Source organism: Vicugna pacos, unplaced genomic scaffold (assembly GCF_048564905.1).
Source record: "Vicugna pacos unplaced genomic scaffold, VicPac4 scaffold_20, whole genome shotgun sequence".
Classification (NCBI taxonomy): domain Eukaryota; kingdom Metazoa; phylum Chordata; class Mammalia; order Artiodactyla; family Camelidae; genus Vicugna; species Vicugna pacos.
In genome coordinates, this window is record NW_027328741.1 from 90,484,256 (window position 1) to 90,507,825 (window position 23,570).

The window sequence follows — 23,570 nt, forward strand, 5'->3', positions numbered from 1 at the left end:
CGCATCCTGTGACTCAAACCAAACCATAATCCCAGCCCAGGTTATGAATGTAGCATATCCTAAGGCTTTTCATTCTGATTTCAAATTCAAGGCCCCCTGGATCCCTCAGACCAGATGCACGATATCTCTGATTCAGCCCCACACGTGCTCTATTGGCAAAATTCCCAATTGGTCCCTGGTCCTGCAGATGTACTGGGTGTGGCCATGGGACATATCGGTAATCGCAACCGCGCGACCAGTGTGGTTGATTTATTATTGGTACACAGTTCGGTTTGCTCTCTTGATTCGACCCACCACATCCCACAACGCACTCCAGATCCCTGAGACTCCGCGTGTGCCATCATCCGTAGCTCTATGCCTCACTGACCATTGCCTCTGCTACCTCAAATTTGGCAGCTTGGATCTTGGTCTCAGAATTAACTGTGGGGATATTTTGCGCTGGTTTCTTTGAGTTCTCTCAGCCAAGCATCTGCTGTGCACTCTTGTAAATCTCAGCACATCACCTTCAAACCCATGTCTCCTGTCCGCTTGAGAGTGTGCGTCCAAGTTAAACAGAGTTTCACCCTTGTTGCTCCATCACCAGGGGTCCGAACCTGCACTGGTTTCCATTCCCTGCTTTGCATTCTCCTGCTTCCAGGTGTCCTGAGGCCTCATCCTGTCTTTGGGAGTAACAGACCTCTCTTCGGCCAGTGTCCTATGCTAAGGGCTGGGTGAGTGGATGTTTCCATTGCTCTGTACATGGGAGCGAGTGAGTGCAGGTTGCACTTCTTCTCTGCCAACTGGGCATCGATGAATCAACACTACCCAGATACATTTCACAGAAATGTGATATTTGCTTAGCTCTTTGTTTCTATACAGCCGTGGTGGGAGGGATTGTCCGAAGACAACTATTTTGACATTGTGTTGATATCCCATTTGCAGTCTTTAAGAAGTTTAACAGAACTCATTTACATGTTTTGGGAGTTATACGAAAATGGAGTTATTTTTTGAAACACACTAAATCGACCTAGAAGCCAGACTTGTCAATTTTGGTAACATTGTGTCAGCTCTACGGAAAAGCTAGACAGATAGAATGCAAACTAGCAGTCCAAACTGTTCAAGGGGTCATGTCAGCTCTTTAAGGTTGAAGCCTCCGAAACCAACAGGAACCATGAAATAACTTTTGGAAACATGGAATAACCCCCAACCTTGGATACACTTGTGCATGTGGTGCCCTTTATCCCAATGACACCTACTGGCCAATGTTGGCATTTCACGGGGTAACATCCCTCTCTAGGAAAATACAAGAGGAAACAAACCAAATATATACATTTAGGTTTGAATCCAAAAGCACCTAGAGGCATTCTAGCTAGGAGAATCCTGCTGCAGTTATGCTAGTCTATTGAGAACCAGGTGTTTTTCTATCAGTGTTGAGAACGCTTAATCATCCGATCCTGTAGTTTAAAGCCATTTAACGCAACCAAGTCTGCACCCCCATGATATAGTGCCCCCGGGGGCTTGACTCAAGTGAAAGACGATCCACATAAGCTGTGTCTTTAATGTCATTGGCGACTTTTACAGTTCAGTTCACTTTCTGACTTGTACTATTTACCTTCACTGTCTTGAAAAACTGAAGCCTAATACAGATTCATGTTCAGTCAAAGATTCCCCTCACTTACCACACTCCCTTCACCCCAGGGAAGACATAAACACAACATTTGCTGAATCTAGCGGAAGGACATCGTTTCTAGGTGTGAGCTAAGTATTCAAGTTTACCTATTTCAGCCGAGACTATTTGACCTTTAAGGTGTTCACTGTTGTTCACAGAGAGTGAAGCTGGAGGAACTCTGATTCTAGGAGGGGCTTGCTCTTCTCGTAATGGCTTCATTGCAGCTCAGGTACTGATCCTTCAAAATGGATGCCTGAGTGGAGGGGAGGGAAGGGCAAGTGCTCACTAGCTAGGCCCAAACCTGGGAAAAGGCTTACCTGGGCTTGTTGAATTTTGGTCTGAATGGCTTGGGAATGCCCCTTGGGACGTGTGGATTCTCACGACCTCTTCCAAGAACAGGAGCGTTTTGATCATCTCTGCCATTTCTTCTCCTTCAGACGTCAGGGACCTTGGACCCGTTATTGGAGAAGAGAATTGAGGAACTTCCTCAAGTCCACGTTGGCACTCCGTATGTTTCTGCCTGTATCAGTGAGTTTCAATATGTCTCATGAATGTCTTTTGAGCCTGGTATCCTCTACAGCTGTCTCCACGCCAGTATTCTCCATTGTAGCAGAACATCTCTCATCCATGTGTTCGCATCTCTCCTCAATCCGTGCAGCCAGCTTTTCGGCCAGCTTCTCTTCGTGTCTCCCCTAAAGTCGACTTCACCAGGACTGGGCAAGTCTGAAAGTACCTCGGAGCCTGACCAGTAAGCTGATGACAGGCAGATCTTCCACTGTCTGCCCTTTCAGGTTCTGGAAACTGACCTGTGACCTCAGGTCTTTGGGCAGCAGCAGTATCTCGAACTTACACAGCTTCCCGGACCAAACACCTAAGCCAAGCTCCACAGAGGGCGGCAGCCCCTCCATCACACTGATCCACCCACAGAACTCTGCCCGGTTACCTAGGATCCAACAGCCACAACAAGCCTCGCGGTAAACACCAACATTCCACCTGGAATCCAACCGCTAACTGCCATCCCCAATGGCTGCTGCATCTTGTCAGTGTTGGGGGAGGGGCTGCATCCGACGAGAGGTTCCTAAGGTAAATGTGATTCTACCCACTAGCGTCCCATGGGCCTTTCTTCTTCCCTCTTTCCTTTTGTTCAGAGCTCTATGCACCGTACCAATGGAGGGAAGGGTGTCCCTTTTCAGTTGATGGTTTCACACGTCTTTAAACTTTCTAACAGTTCACAGTACACAGGGACCCACTAAAGGAGACTTATGTTCCTATAATATCCGTACACCCGGAATACATATGCGTCGCCTGATTTCTGCTGAAACACCCACACTCTCAGGACATGGATCCATTGGATTCATGGGGGCTGAAATTCCAAGAAATGAAACCAACCCCAATGTGCACTTTGCTGTCGGTCTCTTTTGCACTTAGTACACTTTGGCAGAGCTACTTGCCTTTGTTATAGGCTTCTTACATTTCTTCTCTACGTAGCCTAGAATATGGCATTCCTTCATCCTGTTGGAAGACATACAAGTCTACATCACGGACTAGGAAACCATTTGATTCCAAATCGGCATTAGTGTTAGGTCACGATATGCTCTTATGAATCAAAATTTACGAATATGAATGCACGCTTCTGATTTCCGAATACAAGTGTGCTGAGTACATGCAAGCCACGATACTGGGTCGATGCGTTCTGAATGACCCTTGACCTCACCTTGAGTATTTTCTTTTGAATAATCATGGTTCCCTTTGTATGTGTCAGCCAACCATACCATTTTGGTGCTTGTTTGTTGGTTTGATTCTTTGTTGGTCTTCTTCTCGCTTGTTTTGCAAACACGTCAGGCCATGCATCTCTCCTTTCGCTTCAAACAGAGTCAAATAAGCTGATTCACTTAAGAGAGTGCTTCCAATCACCTATGATTTCCTGCTTCCCTCTCCCATCTTTAGGGTTTTGATGTCCTCCTTAAGTTCTTCTTCTTTCTTCTCTGCCACACATGCTCTTCTTGCATTTCCAATAATGGTTTCTTCTTTCCATTCCATCTTGCTGCTTTTCTATTCAGGGGAGTTTTCTCAACCTTTCTTTTAGAAAAACTTTTGAACTGCTGAATTCTTTTAAGATTTGCCGGTCTGTAGAATTCTCTAGCTCTGCCGTTATTTGAAATGGTGTTCATGTGGCATAGGCTACCCTAGGTGGCAGCATTTGGCCATTCAGGATATGGTCTGTGTCCTGGCACTCCTCCCTGTCCTGCAATATTGCTGCCGAGATATCAGCTGAAACCCCTCTGGAGGTTTCCTTGTGACTATGTTGTTTCCTCCAGGTGCATTGTAAATCACTCGGATATTCGTGAACTTTGTTGATTTGAATCATACAGCTGCTGGTAGGTCTATTGGGATTCCACCTCCTTCGGATGCTGTGTAATTCCTGAATTCGCATAGATGATTCTTTCTTGGCTTTCAGCAAGTTTCAGTCTGATTTTTCTACAGATAAATTCTCAGACACTTTTTGTTTCTTTATCTCTTGCTTTTCCATCTGGGACTCATGATTTCTATTCTTTCATGCCCTGTCTTAACCCAGGGTTCAACTGCAATGTTTTCATTTGTTTGCACTTGCTTTCCTATGTCTGCTTCTGACCGAGGTTTTTCTCTTCCCCTGTCTTCAACAGTCATTCACGCGTCCCTCTGCATTATCTAGTCTGCTAAGGACTGAATTTTAGCCCTGATATTATCACAACCATTGAGTTTCCTGATATTTTTGGCTCGTGTTGAGACTTTCTCTTCCCCTTTTCTGGTATTCTGCCTTTTGTGATTCTGAGACACTGGTGTTCTTCAGTGTTTTCCTGACCTTCATTTTCAACACTTGTTCTGGATAGCGTTTTGCAGACTAGTTGTTTGAAAGCTTATCTTTTGCGCCTTCAATATCTTTGGAACTGAAAATGGTACTTCCTGTTTCTTTTACTGTTCTTCTTCATCTCTACTGGTCAGGTAATATCAGGTATCTATTGTAGACTTCTAGGGCTTTGTTAATTGAAAATTTTAGACTCTTGTCTCTACGCAATTCCATGGGATTTCTGTGAGGACAATTTCTCCTAGACATTGATGCCATAACCTGTACCTGTGTGTGTTGTTTGGTATATCTCCAATTGCTGGTGTTGCATTAGTTGTGATGAACAACCCATACTACTTCGATTAGCATAACTTCATTTTGATTATACTTATCTCACACTTCTGAAAGTGCACAGGACACTTCCTCTTGTGGAAATGAAGCTTCTAAAAGTTCTCAGCTCTGCATTCTTCTCTATGTCATTTTGGAGTGTTTCCAAAACAGCAAACTGAGAGTGCTCTTCTGCTTTTTATTGCCACGGGAATGTCCCAATGAAATCAGTTCTTTCCAGAGCTTCTCTGTCTACAGAAACACCAGTGGAAGCATATCTATGGATGTCACATATCAGGGCCTGCTGGAATGATCCCGCAGACCTTCCTTGTTGTCCTAGGTGCCGTACCGTGCCGGTGCCATCCAAAATGTAGCATCCGCCTTTGGGAGATAGTGCTGAAGGGAATGCTTCCTCTTCTCACGCTGTGGACTTGGACCACTCTCCCTTGTCCTCTCATCCTTGTGGCACGGGTGCACGAAGGCAACCACAGAGTTGTTGCGCATCCTGTGACTCAAACCAAACCATAATCCCAGCCCAGGTTATGAATGTAGCATATCCTAAGGCTTTTCATTCTGATTTCAAATTCAAGGCCCCCTGGATCCCTCAGACCAGATGCACGATATCTCTGATTCAGCCCCACACGTGCTCTATTGGCAAAATTCCCAATTGGTCCCTGGTCCTGCAGATGTACTGGGTGTGGCCATGGGACATATCGGTAATCGCAACCGCGCGACCAGTGTGGTTGATTTATTATTGGTACACAGTTCGGTTTGCTCTCTTGATTCGACCCACCACATCCCACAACGCACTCCAGATCCCTGAGACTCCGCGTGTGCCATCATCCGTAGCTCTATGCCTCACTGACCATTGCCTCTGCTACCTCAAATTTGGCAGCTTGGATCTTGGTCTCAGAATTAACTGTGGGGATATTTTGCGCTGGTTTCTTTGAGTTCTCTCAGCCAAGCATCTGCTGTGCACTCTTGTAAATCTCAGCACATCACCTTCAAACCCATGTCTCCTGTCCGCTTGAGAGTGTGCGTCCAAGTTAAACAGAGTTTCACCCTTGTTGCTCCATCACCAGGGGTCCGAACCTGCACTGGTTTCCATTCCCTGCTTTGCATTCTCCTGCTTCCAGGTGTCCTGAGGCCTCATCCTGTCTTTGGGAGTAACAGACCTCTCTTCGGCCAGTGTCCTATGCTAAGGGCTGGGTGAGTGGATGTTTCCATTGCTCTGTACATGGGAGCGAGTGAGTGCAGGTTGCACTTCTTCTCTGCCAACTGGGCATCGATGAATCAACACTACCCAGATACATTTCACAGAAATGTGATATTTGCTTAGCTCTTTGTTTCTATACAGCCGTGGTGGGAGGGATTGTCCGAAGACAACTATTTTGACATTGTGTTGATATCCCATTTGCAGTCTTTAAGAAGTTTAACAGAACTCATTTACATGTTTTGGGAGTTATACGAAAATGGAGTTATTTTTTGAAACACACTAAATCGACCTAGAAGCCAGACTTGTCAATTTTGGTAACATTGTGTCAGCTCTACGGAAAAGCTAGACAGATAGAATGCAAACTAGCAGTCCAAACTGTTCAAGGGGTCATGTCAGCTCTTTAAGGTTGAAGCCTCCGAAACCAACAGGAACCATGAAATAACTTTTGGAAACATGGAATAACCCCCAACCTTGGATACACTTGTGCATGTGGTGCCCTTTATCCCAATGACACCTACTGGCCAATGTTGGCATTTCACGGGGTAACATCCCTCTCTAGGAAAATACAAGAGGAAACAAACCAAATATATACATTTAGGTTTGAATCCAAAAGCACCTAGAGGCATTCTAGCTAGGAGAATCCTGCTGCAGTTATGCTAGTCTATTGAGAACCAGGTGTTTTTCTATCAGTGTTGAGAACGCTTAATCATCCGATCCTGTAGTTTAAAGCCATTTAACGCAACCAAGTCTGCACCCCCATGATATAGTGCCCCCGGGGGCTTGACTCAAGTGAAAGACGATCCACATAAGCTGTGTCTTTAATGTCATTGGCGACTTTTACAGTTCAGTTCACTTTCTGACTTGTACTATTTACCTTCACTGTCTTGAAAAACTGAAGCCTAATACAGATTCATGTTCAGTCAAAGATTCCCCTCACTTACCACACTCCCTTCACCCCAGGGAAGACATAAACACAACATTTGCTGAATCTAGCGGAAGGACATCGTTTCTAGGTGTGAGCTAAGTATTCAAGTTTACCTATTTCAGCCGAGACTATTTGACCTTTAAGGTGTTCACTGTTGTTCACAGAGAGTGAAGCTGGAGGAACTCTGATTCTAGGAGGGGCTTGCTCTTCTCGTAATGGCTTCATTGCAGCTCAGGTACTGATCCTTCAAAATGGATGCCTGAGTGGAGGGGAGGGAAGGGCAAGTGCTCACTAGCTAGGCCCAAACCTGGGAAAAGGCTTACCTGGGCTTGTTGAATTTTGGTCTGAATGGCTTGGGAATGCCCCTTGGGACGTGTGGATTCTCACGACCTCTTCCAAGAACAGGAGCGTTTTGATCATCTCTGCCATTTCTTCTCCTTCAGACGTCAGGGACCTTGGACCCGTTATTGGAGAAGAGAATTGAGGAACTTCCTCAAGTCCACGTTGGCACTCCGTATGTTTCTGCCTGTATCAGTGAGTTTCAATATGTCTCATGAATGTCTTTTGAGCCTGGTATCCTCTACAGCTGTCTCCACGCCAGTATTCTCCATTGTAGCAGAACATCTCTCATCCATGTGTTCGCATCTCTCCTCAATCCGTGCAGCCAGCTTTTCGGCCAGCTTCTCTTCGTGTCTCCCCTAAAGTCGACTTCACCAGGACTGGGCAAGTCTGAAAGTACCTCGGAGCCTGACCAGTAAGCTGATGACAGGCAGATCTTCCACTGTCTGCCCTTTCAGGTTCTGGAAACTGACCTGTGACCTCAGGTCTTTGGGCAGCAGCAGTATCTCGAACTTACACAGCTTCCCGGACCAAACACCTAAGCCAAGCTCCACAGAGGGCGGCAGCCCCTCCATCACACTGATCCACCCACAGAACTCTGCCCGGTTACCTAGGATCCAACAGCCACAACAAGCCTCGCGGTAAACACCAACATTCCACCTGGAATCCAACCGCTAACTGCCATCCCCAATGGCTGCTGCATCTTGTCAGTGTTGGGGGAGGGGCTGCATCCGACGAGAGGTTCCTAAGGTAAATGTGATTCTACCCACTAGCGTCCCATGGGCCTTTCTTCTTCCCTCTTTCCTTTTGTTCAGAGCTCTATGCACCGTACCAATGGAGGGAAGGGTGTCCCTTTTCAGTTGATGGTTTCACACGTCTTTAAACTTTCTAACAGTTCACAGTACACAGGGACCCACTAAAGGAGACTTATGTTCCTATAATATCCGTACACCCGGAATACATATGCGTCGCCTGATTTCTGCTGAAACACCCACACTCTCAGGACATGGATCCATTGGATTCATGGGGGCTGAAATTCCAAGAAATGAAACCAACCCCAATGTGCACTTTGCTGTCGGTCTCTTTTGCACTTAGTACACTTTGGCAGAGCTACTTGCCTTTGTTATAGGCTTCTTACATTTCTTCTCTACGTAGCCTAGAATATGGCATTCCTTCATCCTGTTGGAAGACATACAAGTCTACATCACGGACTAGGAAACCATTTGATTCCAAATCGGCATTAGTGTTAGGTCACGATATGCTCTTATGAATCAAAATTTACGAATATGAATGCACGCTTCTGATTTCCGAATACAAGTGTGCTGAGTACATGCAAGCCACGATACTGGGTCGATGCGTTCTGAATGACCCTTGACCTCACCTTGAGTATTTTCTTTTGAATAATCATGGTTCCCTTTGTATGTGTCAGCCAACCATACCATTTTGGTGCTTGTTTGTTGGTTTGATTCTTTGTTGGTCTTCTTCTCGCTTGTTTTGCAAACACGTCAGGCCATGCATCTCTCCTTTCGCTTCAAACAGAGTCAAATAAGCTGATTCACTTAAGAGAGTGCTTCCAATCACCTATGATTTCCTGCTTCCCTCTCCCATCTTTAGGGTTTTGATGTCCTCCTTAAGTTCTTCTTCTTTCTTCTCTGCCACACATGCTCTTCTTGCATTTCCAATAATGGTTTCTTCTTTCCATTCCATCTTGCTGCTTTTCTATTCAGGGGAGTTTTCTCAACCTTTCTTTTAGAAAAACTTTTGAACTGCTGAATTCTTCTAAGATTTGCCGGTCTGTAGAATTCTCTAGCTCTGCCGTTATTTGAAATGGTGTTCATGTGGCATAGGCTACCCTAGGTGGCAGCATTTGGCCATTCAGGATATGGTCTGTGTCCTGGCACTCCTCCCTGTCCTGCAATATTGCTGCCGAGATATCAGCTGAAACCCCTCTGGAGGTTTCCTTGTGACTATGTTGTTTCCTCCAGGTGCATTGTAAATCACTCGGATATTCGTGAACTTTGTTGATTTGAATCATACAGCTGCTGGTAGGTCTATTGGGATTCCACCTCCTTCGGATGCTGTGTAATTCCTGAATTCGCATAGATGATTCTTTCTTGGCTTTCAGCAAGTTTCAGTCTGATTTTTCTACAGATAAATTCTCAGACACTTTTTGTTTCTTTATCTCTTGCTTTTCCATCTGGGACTCATGATTTCTATTCTTTCATGCCCTGTCTTAACCCAGGGTTCAACTGCAATGTTTTCATTTGTTTGCACTTGCTTTCCTATGTCTGCTTCTGACCGAGGTTTTTCTCTTCCCCTGTCTTCAACAGTCATTCACGCGTCCCTCTGCATTATCTAGTCTGCTAAGGACTGAATTTTAGCCCTGATATTATCACAACCATTGAGTTTCCTGATATTTTTGGCTCGTGTTGAGACTTTCTCTTCCCCTTTTCTGGTATTCTGCCTTTTGTGATTCTGAGACACTGGTGTTCTTCAGTGTTTTCCTGACCTTCATTTTCAACACTTGTTCTGGATAGCGTTTTGCAGACTAGTTGTTTGAAAGCTTATCTTTTGCGCCTTCAATATCTTTGGAACTGAAAATGGTACTTCCTGTTTCTTTTACTGTTCTTCTTCATCTCTACTGGTCAGGTAATATCAGGTATCTATTGTAGACTTCTAGGGCTTTGTTAATTGAAAATTTTAGACTCTTGTCTCTACGCAATTCCATGGGATTTCTGTGAGGACAATTTCTCCTAGACATTGATGCCATAACCTGTACCTGTGTGTGTTGTTTGGTATATCTCCAATTGCTGGTGTTGCATTAGTTGTGATGAACAACCCATACTACTTCGATTAGCATAACTTCATTTTGATTATACTTATCTCACACTTCTGAAAGTGCACAGGACACTTCCTCTTGTGGAAATGAAGCTTCTAAAAGTTCTCAGCTCTGCATTCTTCTCTATGTCATTTTGGAGTGTTTCCAAAACAGCAAACTGAGAGTGCTCTTCTGCTTTTTATTGCCACGGGAATGTCCCAATGAAATCAGTTCTTTCCAGAGCTTCTCTGTCTACAGAAACACCAGTGGAAGCATATCTATGGATGTCACATATCAGGGCCTGCTGGAATGATCCCGCAGACCTTCCTTGTTGTCCTAGGTGCCGTACCGTGCCGGTGCCATCCAAAATGTAGCATCCGCCTTTGGGAGATAGTGCTGAAGGGAATGCTTCCTCTTCTCACGCTGTGGACTTGGACCACTCTCCCTTGTCCTCTCATCCTTGTGGCACGGGTGCACGAAGGCAACCACAGAGTTGTTGCGCATCCTGTGACTCAAACCAAACCATAATCCCAGCCCAGGTTATGAATGTAGCATATCCTAAGGCTTTTCATTCTGATTTCAAATTCAAGGCCCCCTGGATCCCTCAGACCAGATGCACGATATCTCTGATTCAGCCCCACACGTGCTCTATTGGCAAAATTCCCAATTGGTCCCTGGTCCTGCAGATGTACTGGGTGTGGCCATGGGACATATCGGTAATCGCAACCGCGCGACCAGTGTGGTTGATTTATTATTGGTACACAGTTCGGTTTGCTCTCTTGATTCGACCCACCACATCCCACAACGCACTCCAGATCCCTGAGACTCCGCGTGTGCCATCATCCGTAGCTCTATGCCTCACTGACCATTGCCTCTGCTACCTCAAATTTGGCAGCTTGGATCTTGGTCTCAGAATTAACTGTGGGGATATTTTGCGCTGGTTTCTTTGAGTTCTCTCAGCCAAGCATCTGCTGTGCACTCTTGTAAATCTCAGCACATCACCTTCAAACCCATGTCTCCTGTCCGCTTGAGAGTGTGCGTCCAAGTTAAACAGAGTTTCACCCTTGTTGCTCCATCACCAGGGGTCCGAACCTGCACTGGTTTCCATTCCCTGCTTTGCATTCTCCTGCTTCCAGGTGTCCTGAGGCCTCATCCTGTCTTTGGGAGTAACAGACCTCTCTTCGGCCAGTGTCCTATGCTAAGGGCTGGGTGAGTGGATGTTTCCATTGCTCTGTACATGGGAGCGAGTGAGTGCAGGTTGCACTTCTTCTCTGCCAACTGGGCATCGATGAATCAACACTACCCAGATACATTTCACAGAAATGTGATATTTGCTTAGCTCTTTGTTTCTATACAGCCGTGGTGGGAGGGATTGTCCGAAGACAACTATTTTGACATTGTGTTGATATCCCATTTGCAGTCTTTAAGAAGTTTAACAGAACTCATTTACATGTTTTGGGAGTTATACGAAAATGGAGTTATTTTTTGAAACACACTAAATCGACCTAGAAGCCAGACTTGTCAATTTTGGTAACATTGTGTCAGCTCTACGGAAAAGCTAGACAGATAGAATGCAAACTAGCAGTCCAAACTGTTCAAGGGGTCATGTCAGCTCTTTAAGGTTGAAGCCTCCGAAACCAACAGGAACCATGAAATAACTTTTGGAAACATGGAATAACCCCCAACCTTGGATACACTTGTGCATGTGGTGCCCTTTATCCCAATGACACCTACTGGCCAATGTTGGCATTTCACGGGGTAACATCCCTCTCTAGGAAAATACAAGAGGAAACAAACCAAATATATACATTTAGGTTTGAATCCAAAAGCACCTAGAGGCATTCTAGCTAGGAGAATCCTGCTGCAGTTATGCTAGTCTATTGAGAACCAGGTGTTTTTCTATCAGTGTTGAGAACGCTTAATCATCCGATCCTGTAGTTTAAAGCCATTTAACGCAACCAAGTCTGCACCCCCATGATATAGTGCCCCCGGGGGCTTGACTCAAGTGAAAGACGATCCACATAAGCTGTGTCTTTAATGTCATTGGCGACTTTTACAGTTCAGTTCACTTTCTGACTTGTACTATTTACCTTCACTGTCTTGAAAAACTGAAGCCTAATACAGATTCATGTTCAGTCAAAGATTCCCCTCACTTACCACACTCCCTTCACCCCAGGGAAGACATAAACACAACATTTGCTGAATCTAGCGGAAGGACATCGTTTCTAGGTGTGAGCTAAGTATTCAAGTTTACCTATTTCAGCCGAGACTATTTGACCTTTAAGGTGTTCACTGTTGTTCACAGAGAGTGAAGCTGGAGGAACTCTGATTCTAGGAGGGGCTTGCTCTTCTCGTAATGGCTTCATTGCAGCTCAGGTACTGATCCTTCAAAATGGATGCCTGAGTGGAGGGGAGGGAAGGGCAAGTGCTCACTAGCTAGGCCCAAACCTGGGAAAAGGCTTACCTGGGCTTGTTGAATTTTGGTCTGAATGGCTTGGGAATGCCCCTTGGGACGTGTGGATTCTCACGACCTCTTCCAAGAACAGGAGCGTTTTGATCATCTCTGCCATTTCTTCTCCTTCAGACGTCAGGGACCTTGGACCCGTTATTGGAGAAGAGAATTGAGGAACTTCCTCAAGTCCACGTTGGCACTCCGTATGTTTCTGCCTGTATCAGTGAGTTTCAATATGTCTCATGAATGTCTTTTGAGCCTGGTATCCTCTACAGCTGTCTCCACGCCAGTATTCTCCATTGTAGCAGAACATCTCTCATCCATGTGTTCGCATCTCTCCTCAATCCGTGCAGCCAGCTTTTCGGCCAGCTTCTCTTCGTGTCTCCCCTAAAGTCGACTTCACCAGGACTGGGCAAGTCTGAAAGTACCTCGGAGCCTGACCAGTAAGCTGATGACAGGCAGATCTTCCACTGTCTGCCCTTTCAGGTTCTGGAAACTGACCTGTGACCTCAGGTCTTTGGGCAGCAGCAGTATCTCGAACTTACACAGCTTCCCGGACCAAACACCTAAGCCAAGCTCCACAGAGGGCGGCAGCCCCTCCATCACACTGATCCACCCACAGAACTCTGCCCGGTTACCTAGGATCCAACAGCCACAACAAGCCTCGCGGTAAACACCAACATTCCACCTGGAATCCAACCGCTAACTGCCATCCCCAATGGCTGCTGCATCTTGTCAGTGTTGGGGGAGGGGCTGCATCCGACGAGAGGTTCCTAAGGTAAATGTGATTCTACCCACTAGCGTCCCATGGGCCTTTCTTCTTCCCTCTTTCCTTTTGTTCAGAGCTCTATGCACCGTACCAATGGAGGGAAGGGTGTCCCTTTTCAGTTGATGGTTTCACACGTCTTTAAACTTTCTAACAGTTCACAGTACACAGGGACCCACTAAAGGAGACTTATGTTCCTATAATATCCGTACACCCGGAATACATATGCGTCGCCTGATTTCTGCTGAAACACCCACACTCTCAGGACATGGATCCATTGGATTCATGGGGGCTGAAATTCCAAGAAATGAAACCAACCCCAATGTGCACTTTGCTGTCGGTCTCTTTTGCACTTAGTACACTTTGGCAGAGCTACTTGCCTTTGTTATAGGCTTCTTACATTTCTTCTCTACGTAGCCTAGAATATGGCATTCCTTCATCCTGTTGGAAGACATACAAGTCTACATCACGGACTAGGAAACCATTTGATTCCAAATCGGCATTAGTGTTAGGTCACGATATGCTCTTATGAATCAAAATTTACGAATATGAATGCACGCTTCTGATTTCCGAATACAAGTGTGCTGAGTACATGCAAGCCACGATACTGGGTCGATGCGTTCTGAATGACCCTTGACCTCACCTTGAGTATTTTCTTTTGAATAATCATGGTTCCCTTTGTATGTGTCAGCCAACCATACCATTTTGGTGCTTGTTTGTTGGTTTGATTCTTTGTTGGTCTTCTTCTCGCTTGTTTTGCAAACACGTCAGGCCATGCATCTCTCCTTTCGCTTCAAACAGAGTCAAATAAGCTGATTCACTTAAGAGAGTGCTTCCAATCACCTATGATTTCCTGCTTCCCTCTCCCATCTTTAGGGTTTTGATGTCCTCCTTAAGTTCTTCTTCTTTCTTCTCTGCCACACATGCTCTTCTTGCATTTCCAATAATGGTTTCTTCTTTCCATTCCATCTTGCTGCTTTTCTATTCAGGGGAGTTTTCTCAACCTTTCTTTTAGAAAAACGTTTGAACTGCTGAATTCTTCTAAGATTTGCCGGTCTGTAGAATTCTCTAGCTCTGCCGTTATTTGAAATGGTGTTCATGTGGCATAGGCTACCCTAGGTGGCAGCATTTGGCCATTCAGGATATGGTCTGTGTCCTGGCACTCCTCCCTGTCCTGCAATATTGCTGCCGAGATATCAGCTGAAACCCCTCTGGAGGTTTCCTTGTGACTATGTTGTTTCCTCCAGGTGCATTGTAAATCACTCGGATATTCGTGAACTTTGTTGATTTGAATCATACAGCTGCTGGTAGGTCTATTGGGATTCCACCTCCTTCGGATGCTGTGTAATTCCTGAATTCGCATAGATGATTCTTTCTTGGCTTTCAGCAAGTTTCAGTCTGATTTTTCTACAGATAAATTCTCAGACACTTTTTGTTTCTTTATCTCTTGCTTTTCCATCTGGGACTCATGATTTCTATTCTTTCATGCCCTGTCTTAACCCAGGGTTCAACTGCAATGTTTTCATTTGTTTGCACTTGCTTTCCTATGTCTGCTTCTGACCGAGGTTTTTCTCTTCCCCTGTCTTCAACAGTCATTCACGCGTCCCTCTGCATTATCTAGTCTGCTAAGGACTGAATTTTAGCCCTGATATTATCACAACCATTGAGTTTCCTGATATTTTTGGCTCGTGTTGAGACTTTCTCTTCCCCTTTTCTGGTATTCTGCCTTTTGTGATTCTGAGACACTGGTGTTCTTCAGTGTTTTCCTGACCTTCATTTTCAACACTTGTTCTGGATAGCGTTTTGCAGACTAGTTGTTTGAAAGCTTATCTTTTGCGCCTTCAATATCTTTGGAACTGAAAATGGTACTTCCTGTTTCTTTTACTGTTCTTCTTCATCTCTACTGGTCAGGTAATATCAGGTATCTATTGTAGACTTCTAGGGCTTTGTTAATTGAAAATTTTAGACTCTTGTCTCTACGCAATTCCATGGGATTTCTGTGAGGACAATTTCTCCTAGACATTGATGCCATAACCTGTACCTGTGTGTGTTGTTTGGTATATCTCCAATTGCTGGTGTTGCATTAGTTGTGATGAACAACCCATACTACTTCGATTAGCATAACTTCATTTTGATTATACTTATCTCACACTTCTGAAAGTGCACAGGACACTTCCTCTTGTGGAAATGAAGCTTCTAAAAGTTCTCAGCTCTGCATTCTTCTCTATGTCATTTTGGAGTGTTTCCAAAACAGCAAACTGAGAGTGCTCTTCTGCTTTTTATTGCCACGGGAATGTCCCAATGAAATCAGTTCTTTCCAGAGCTTCTCTGTCTACAGAAACACCAGTGGAAGCATATCTATGGATGTCACATATCAGGGCCTGCTGGAATGATCCCGCAGACCTTCCTTGTTGTCCTAGGTGCCGTACCGTGCCGGTGCCATCCAAAATGTAGCATCCGCCTTTGGGAGATAGTGCTGAAGGGAATGCTTCCTCTTCTCACGCTGTGGACTTGGACCACTCTCCCTTGTCCTCTCATCCTTGTGGCACGGGTGCACGAAGGCAACCACAGAGTTGTTGCGCATCCTGTGACTCAAACCAAACCATAATCCCAGCCCAGGTTATGAATGTAGCATATCCTAAGGCTTTTCATTCTGATTTCAAATTCAAGGCCCCCTGGATCCCTCAGACCAGATGCACGATATCTCTGATTCAGCCCCACACGTGCTCTATTGGCAAAATTCCCAATTGGTCCCTGGTCCTGCAGATGTACTGGGTGTGGCCATGGGACATATCGGTAATCGCAACCGCGCGACCAGTGTGGTTGATTTATTATTGGTACACAGTTCGGTTTGCTCTCTTGATTCGACCCACCACATCCCACAACGCACTCCAGATCCCTGAGACTCCGCGTGTGCCATCATCCGTAGCTCTATGCCTCACTGACCATTGCCTCTGCTACCTCAAATTTGGCAGCTTGGATCTTGGTCTCAGAATTAACTGTGGGGATATTTTGCGCTGGTTTCTTTGAGTTCTCTCAGCCAAGCATCTGCTGTGCACTCTTGTAAATCTCAGCACATCACCTTCAAACCCATGTCTCCTGTCCGCTTGAGAGTGTGCGTCCAAGTTAAACAGAGTTTCACCCTTGTTGCTCCATCACCAGGGGTCCGAACCTGCACTGGTTTCCATTCCCTGCTTTGCATTCTCCTGCTTCCAGGTGTCCTGAGGCCTCATCCTGTCTTTGGGAGTAACAGACCTCTCTTCGGCCAGTGTCCTATGCTAAGGGCTGGGTGAGTGGATGTTTCCATTGCTCTGTACATGGGAGCGAGTGAGTGCAGGTTGCACTTCTTCTCTGCCAACTGGGCATCGATGAATCAACACTACCCAGATACATTTCACAGAAATGTGATATTTGCTTAGCTCTTTGTTTCTATACAGCCGTGGTGGGAGGGATTGTCCGAAGACAACTATTTTGACATTGTGTTGATATCCCATTTGCAGTCTTTAAGAAGTTTAACAGAACTCATTTACATGTTTTGGGAGTTATACGAAAATGGAGTTATTTTTTGAAACACACTAAATCGACCTAGAAGCCAGACTTGTCAATTTTGGTAACATTGTGTCAGCTCTACGGAAAAGCTAGACAGATAGAATGCAAACTAGCAGTCCAAACTGTTCAAGGGGTCATGTCAGCTCTTTAAGGTTGAAGCCTCCGAAACCAACAGGAACCATGAAATAACTTTTGGAAACATGGAATAACCCCCAACCTTGGATACACTTGTGCATGTGGTGCCCTTTATCCCAATGACACCTACTGGCCAATGTTGGCATTTCACGGGGTAACATCCCTCTCTAGGAAAATACAAGAGGAAACAAACCAAATATATACATTTAGGTTTGAATCCAAAAGCACCTAGAGGCATTCTAGCTAGGAGAATCCTGCTGCAGTTATGCTAGTCTATTGAGAACCAGGTGTTTTTCTATCAGTGTTGAGAACGCTTAATCATCCGATCCTGTAGTTTAAAGCCATTTAACGCAACCAAGTCTGCACCCCCATGATATAGTGCCCCCGGGGGCTTGACTCAAGTGAAAGACGATCCACATAAGCTGTGTCTTTAATGTCATTGGCGACTTTTACAGTTCAGTTCACTTTCTGACTTGTACTATTTACCTTCACTGTCTTGAAAAACTGAAGCCTAATACAGATTCATGTTCAGTCAAAGATTCCCCTCACTTACCACACTCCCTTCACCCCAGGGAAGACATAAACACAACATTTGCTGAATCTAGCGGAAGGACATCGTTTCTAGGTGTGAGCTAAGTATTCAAGTTTACCTATTTCAGCCGAGACTATTTGACCTTTAAGGTGTTCACTGTTGTTCACAGAGAGTGAAGCTGGAGGAACTCTGATTCTAGGAGGGGCTTGCTCTTCTCGTAATGGCTTCATTGCAGCTCAGGTACTGATCCTTCAAAATGGATGCCTGAGTGGAGGGGAGGGAAGGGCAAGTGCTCACTAGCTAGGCCCAAACCTGGGAAAAGGCTTACCTGGGCTTGTTGAATTTTGGTCTGAATGGCTTGGGAATGCCCCTTGGGACGTGTGGATTCTCACGACCTCTTCCAAGAACAGGAGCGTTTTGATCATCTCTGCCATTTCTTCTCCTTCAGACGTCAGGGACCTTGGACCCGTTATTGGAGAAGAGAATTGAGGAACTTCCTCAAGTCCACGTTGGCACTCCGTATGTTTCTGCCTGTATCAGTGAGTTTCAATATGTCTCATGAATGTCTTTTGAGCCTGGTATCCTCTACAGCTGTCTCCACGCCAGTATTCTCCATTGTAGCAGAACATCTCTCATCCATGTGTTCGCATCTCTCCTCAATCCGTGCAGCCAGCTTTTCGGCCAGCTTCTCTTCGTGTCTCCCCTAAAGTCGACTTCACCAGGACTGGGCAAGTCTGAAAGTACCTCGGAGCCTGACCAGTAAGCTGATGACAGGCAGATCTTCCACTGTCTGCCCTTTCAGGTTCTGGAAACTGACCTGTGACCTCAGGTCTTTGGGCAGCAGCAGTATCTCGAACTTACACAGCTTCCCGGACCAAACACCTAAGCCAAGCTCCACAGAGGGCGGCAGCCCCTCCATCACACTGATCCACCCACAGAACTCTGCCCGGTTACCTAGGATCCAACAGCCACAACAAGCCTCGCGGTAAACACCAACATTCCACCTGGAATCCAACCGCTAACTGCCATCCCCAATGGCTGCTGCATCTTGTCAGTGTTGGGGGAGGGGCTGCATCCGACGAGAGGTTCCTAAGGTAAATGTGATTCTACCCACTAGCGTCCCATGGGCCTTTCTTCTTCCCTCTTTCCTTTTGTTCAGAGCTCTATGCACCGTACCAATGGAGGGAAGGGTGTCCCTTTTCAGTTGATGGTTTCACACGTCTTTAAACTTTCTAACAGTTCACAGTACACAGGGACCCACTAAAGGAGACTTATGTTCCTATAATATCCGTACACCCGGAATACATATGCGTCGCCTGATTTCTGCTGAAACACCCACACTCTCAGGACATGGATCCATTGGATTCATGGGGGCTGAAATTCCAAGAAATGAAACCAACCCCAATGTGCACTTTGCTGTCGGTCTCTTTTGCACTTAGTACACTTTGGCAGAGCTACTTGCCTTTGTTATAGGCTTCTTACATTTCTTCTCTACGTAGCCTAGAATATGGCATTCCTTCATCCTGTTGGAAGACATACAAGTCTACATCACGGACTAGGAAACCATTTGATTCCAAATCGGCATTAGTGTTAGGTCACGATATGCTCTTATGAATCAAAATTTACGAATATGAATGCACGCTTCTGATTTCCGAATACAAGTGTGCTGAGTACATGCAAGCCACGATACTGGGTCGATGCGTTCTGAATGACCCTTGACCTCACCTTGAGTATTTTCTTTTGAATAATCATGGTTCCCTTTGTATGTGTCAGCCAACCATACCATTTTGGTGCTTGTTTGTTGGTTTGATTCTTTGTTGGTCTTCTTCTCGCTTGTTTTGCAAACACGTCAGGCCATGCATCTCTCCTTTCGCTTCAAACAGAGTCAAATAAGCTGATTCACTTAAGAGAGTGCTTCCAATCACCTATGATTTCCTGCTTCCCTCTCCCATCTTTAGGGTTTTGATGTCCTCCTTAAGTTCTTCTTCTTTCTTCTCTGCCACACATGCTCTTCTTGCATTTCCAATAATGGTTTCTTCTTTCCATTCCATCTTGCTGCTTTTCTATTCAGGGGAGTTTTCTCAACCTTTCTTTTAGAAAAACGTTTGAACTGCTGAATTCTTCTAAGATTTGCCGGTCTGTAGAATTCTCTAGCTCTGCCGTTATTTGAAATGGTGTTCATGTGGCATAGGCTACCCTAGGTGGCAGCATTTGGCCATTCAGGATATGGTCTGTGTCCTGGCACTCCTCCCTGTCCTGCAATATTGCTGCCGAGATATCAGCTGAAACCCCTCTGGAGGTTTCCTTGTGACTATGTTGTTTCCTCCAGGTGCATTGTAAATCACTCGGATATTCGTGAACTTTGTTGATTTGAATCATACAGCTGCTGGTAGGTCTATTGGGATTCCACCTCCTTCGGATGCTGTGTAATTCCTGAATTCGCATAGATGATTCTTTCTTGGCTTTCAGCAAGTTTCAGTCTGATTTTTCTACAGATAAATTCTCAGACACTTTTTGTTTCTTTATCTCTTGCTTTTCCATCTGGGACTCATGATTTCTATTCTTTCATGCCCTGTCTTAACCCAGGGTTCAACTGCAATGTTTTCATTTGTTTGCACTTGCTTTCCTATGTCTGCTTCTGACCGAGGTTTTTCTCTTCCCCTGTCTTCAACAGTCATTCACGCGTCCCTCTGCATTATCTAGTCTGCTAAGGACTGAATTTTAGCCCTGATATTATCACAACCATTGAGTTTCCTGATATTTTTGGCTCGTGTTGAGACTTTCTCTTCCCCTTTTCTGGTATTCTGCCTTTTGTGATTCTGAGACACTGGTGTTCTTCAGTGTTTTCCTGACCTTCATTTTCAACACTTGTTCTGGATAGCGTTTTGCAGACTAGTTGTTTGAAAGCTTATCTTTTGCGCCTTCAATATCTTTGGAACTGAAAATGGTACTTCCTGTTTCTTTTACTGTTCTTCTTCATCTCTACTGGTCAGGTAATATCAGGTATCTATTGTAGACTTCTAGGGCTTTGTTAATTGAAAATTTTAGACTCTTGTCTCTACGCAATTCCATGGGATTTCTGTGAGGACAATTTCTCCTAGACATTGATGCCATAACCTGTACCTGTGTGTGTTGTTTGGTATATCTCCAATTGCTGGTGTTGCATTAGTTGTGATGAACAACCCATACTACTTCGATTAGCATAACTTCATTTTGATTATACTTATCTCACACTTCTGAAAGTGCACAGGACACTTCCTCTTGTGGAAATGAAGCTTCTAAAAGTTCTCAGCTCTGCATTCTTCTCTATGTCATTTTGGAGTGTTTCCAAAACAGCAAACTGAGAGTGCTCTTCTGCTTTTTATTGCCACGGGAATGTCCCAATGAAATCAGTTCTTTCCAGAGCTTCTCTGTCTACAGAAACACCAGTGGAAGCATATCTATGGATGTCACATATCAGGGCCTGCTGGAATGATCCCGCAGACCTTCCTTGTTGTCCTAGGTGCCGTACCGTGCCGGTGCCATCCAAAATGTAGCATCCGCCTTTGGGAGATAGTGCTGAAGGGAATGCTTCCTCTTCTCACGCTGTGGACTTGGACCACTCTCCCTTGTCCTCTCATCCTTGTGGCACGGGTGCACGAAGGCAACCACAGAGTTGTTGCGCATCCTGTGACTCAAACCAAACCATAATCCCAGCCCAGGTTATGAATGTAGCATATCCTAAGGCTTTTCATTCTGATTTCAAATTCAAGGCCCCCTGGATCCCTCAGACCAGATGCACGATATCTCTGATTCAGCCCCACACGTGCTCTATTGGCAAAATTCCCAATTGGTCCCTGGTCCTGCAGATGTACTGGGTGTGGCCATGGGACATATCGGTAATCGCAACCGCGCGACCAGTGTGGTTGATTTATTATTGGTACACAGTTCGGTTTGCTCTCTTGATTCGACCCACCACATCCCACAACGCACTCCAGATCCCTGAGACTCCGCGTGTGCCATCATCCGTAGCTCTATGCCTCACTGACCATTGCCTCTGCTACCTCAAATTTGGCAGCTTGGATCTTGGTCTCAGAATTAACTGTGGGGATATTTTGCGCTGGTTTCTTTGAGTTCTCTCAGCCAAGCATCTGCTGTGCACTCTTGTAAATCTCAGCACATCACCTTCAAACCCATGTCTCCTGTCCACTTGAGAGTGTGCGTCCAAGTTAAACAGAGTTTCACCCTTGTTGCTCCATCACCAGGGGTCCGAACCTGCACTGGTTTCCATTCCCTGCTTTGCATTCTCCTGCTTCCAGGTGTCCTGAGGCCTCATCCTGTCTTTGGGAGTAACAGACCTCTCTTCGGCCAGTGTCCTATGCTAAGGGCTGGGTGAGTGGATGTTTCCATTGCTCTGTACATGGGAGCGAGTGAGTGCAGGTTGCACTTCTTCTCTGCCAACTGGGCATCGATGAATCAACACTACCCAGATACATTTCACAGAAATGTGATATTTGCTTAGCTCTTTGTTTCTATACAGCCGTGGTGGGAGGGATTGTCCGAAGACAACTATTTTGACATTGTGTTGATATCCCATTTGCAGTCTTTAAGAAGTTTAACAGAACTCATTTACATGTTTTGGGAGTTATACGAAAATGGAGTTATTTTTTGAAACACACTAAATCGACCTAGAAGCCAGACTTGTCAATTTTGGTAACATTGTGTCAGCTCTACGGAAAAGCTAGACAGATAGAATGCAAACTAGCAGTCCAAACTGTTCAAGGGGTCATGTCAGCTCTTTAAGGTTGAAGCCTCCGAAACCAACAGGAACCATGAAATAACTTTTGGAAACATGGAATAACCCCCAACCTTGGATACACTTGTGCATGTGGTGCCCTTTATCCCAATGACACCTACTGGCCAATGTTGGCATTTCACGGGGTAACATCCCTCTCTAGGAAAATACAAGAGGAAACAAACCAAATATATACATTTAGGTTTGAATCCAAAAGCACCTAGAGGCATTCTAGCTAGGAGAATCCTGCTGCAGTTATGCTAGTCTATTGAGAACCAGGTGTTTTTCTATCAGTGTTGAGAACGCTTAATCATCCGATCCTGTAGTTTAAAGCCATTTAACGCAACCAAGTCTGCACCCCCATGATATAGTGCCCCCGGGGGCTTGACTCAAGTGAAAGACGATCCACATAAGCTGTGTCTTTAATGTCATTGGCGACTTTTACAGTTCAGTTCACTTTCTGACTTGTACTATTTACCTTCACTGTCTTGAAAAACTGAAGCCTAATACAGATTCATGTTCAGTCAAAGATTCCCCTCACTTACCACACTCCCTTCACCCCAGGGAAGACATAAACACAACATTTGCTGAATCTAGCGGAAGGACATCGTTTCTAGGTGTGAGCTAAGTATTCAAGTTTACCTATTTCAGCCGAGACTATTTGACCTTTAAGGTGTTCACTGTTGTTCACAGAGAGTGAAGCTGGAGGAACTCTGATTCTAGGAGGGGCTTGCTCTTCTCGTAATGGCTTCATTGCAGCTCAGGTACTGATCCTTCAAAATGGATGCCTGAGTGGAGGGGAGGGAAGGGCAAGTGCTCACTAGCTAGGCCCAAACCTGGGAAAAGGCTTACCTGGGCTTGTTGAATTTTGGTCTGAATGGCTTGGGAATGCCCCTTGGGACGTGTGGATTCTCACGACCTCTTCCAAGAACAGGAGCGTTTTGATCATCTCTGCCATTTCTTCTCCTTCAGACGTCAGGGACCTTGGACCCGTTATTGGAGAAGAGAATTGAGGAACTTCCTCAAGTCCACGTTGGCACTCCGTATGTTTCTGCCTGTATCAGTGAGTTTCAATATGTCTCATGAATGTCTTTTGAGCCTGGTATCCTCTACAGCTGTCTCCACGCCAGTATTCTCCATTGTAGCAGAACATCTCTCATCCATGTGTTCGCATCTCTCCTCAATCCGTGCAGCCAGCTTTTCGGCCAGCTTCTCTTCGTGTCTCCCCTAAAGTCGACTTCACCAGGACTGGGCAAGTCTGAAAG

General features: G+C 45.3%; 4 long non-coding RNA genes across 4 annotated transcripts; all 4 read left to right on the forward strand.

The window, feature by feature from the left end:
• Nucleotides 1-2,575: 2,575 nt before the first annotated feature.
• On the forward strand, nucleotides 2,576-7,470 carry LOC140693751 (uncharacterized). Its single transcript, XR_012069449.1, has 3 exons — nucleotides 2,576-2,731; nucleotides 7,105-7,175; nucleotides 7,384-7,470. It is a non-coding gene; the product is annotated as an uncharacterized lncRNA (long non-coding RNA).
• A 386-nt stretch (nucleotides 7,471-7,856) lies between these two features.
• On the forward strand, nucleotides 7,857-12,833 carry LOC140693744 (uncharacterized). Its single transcript, XR_012069442.1, has 3 exons — nucleotides 7,857-8,029; nucleotides 12,403-12,473; nucleotides 12,682-12,833. It is a non-coding gene; the product is annotated as an uncharacterized lncRNA (long non-coding RNA).
• A 321-nt stretch (nucleotides 12,834-13,154) lies between these two features.
• On the forward strand, nucleotides 13,155-18,062 carry LOC140693752 (uncharacterized). The gene is made up of 3 exons (XR_012069450.1): nucleotides 13,155-13,327; nucleotides 17,701-17,771; nucleotides 17,980-18,062. It is a non-coding gene; the product is annotated as an uncharacterized lncRNA (long non-coding RNA).
• Nucleotides 18,063-18,467: 405 nt separating this feature from the next.
• Nucleotides 18,468-23,364, forward strand: LOC140693753 (uncharacterized). The gene is made up of 3 exons (XR_012069451.1): nucleotides 18,468-18,625; nucleotides 22,999-23,069; nucleotides 23,278-23,364. It is a non-coding gene; the product is annotated as an uncharacterized lncRNA (long non-coding RNA).
• Nucleotides 23,365-23,570: the final 206 nt, after the last annotated feature.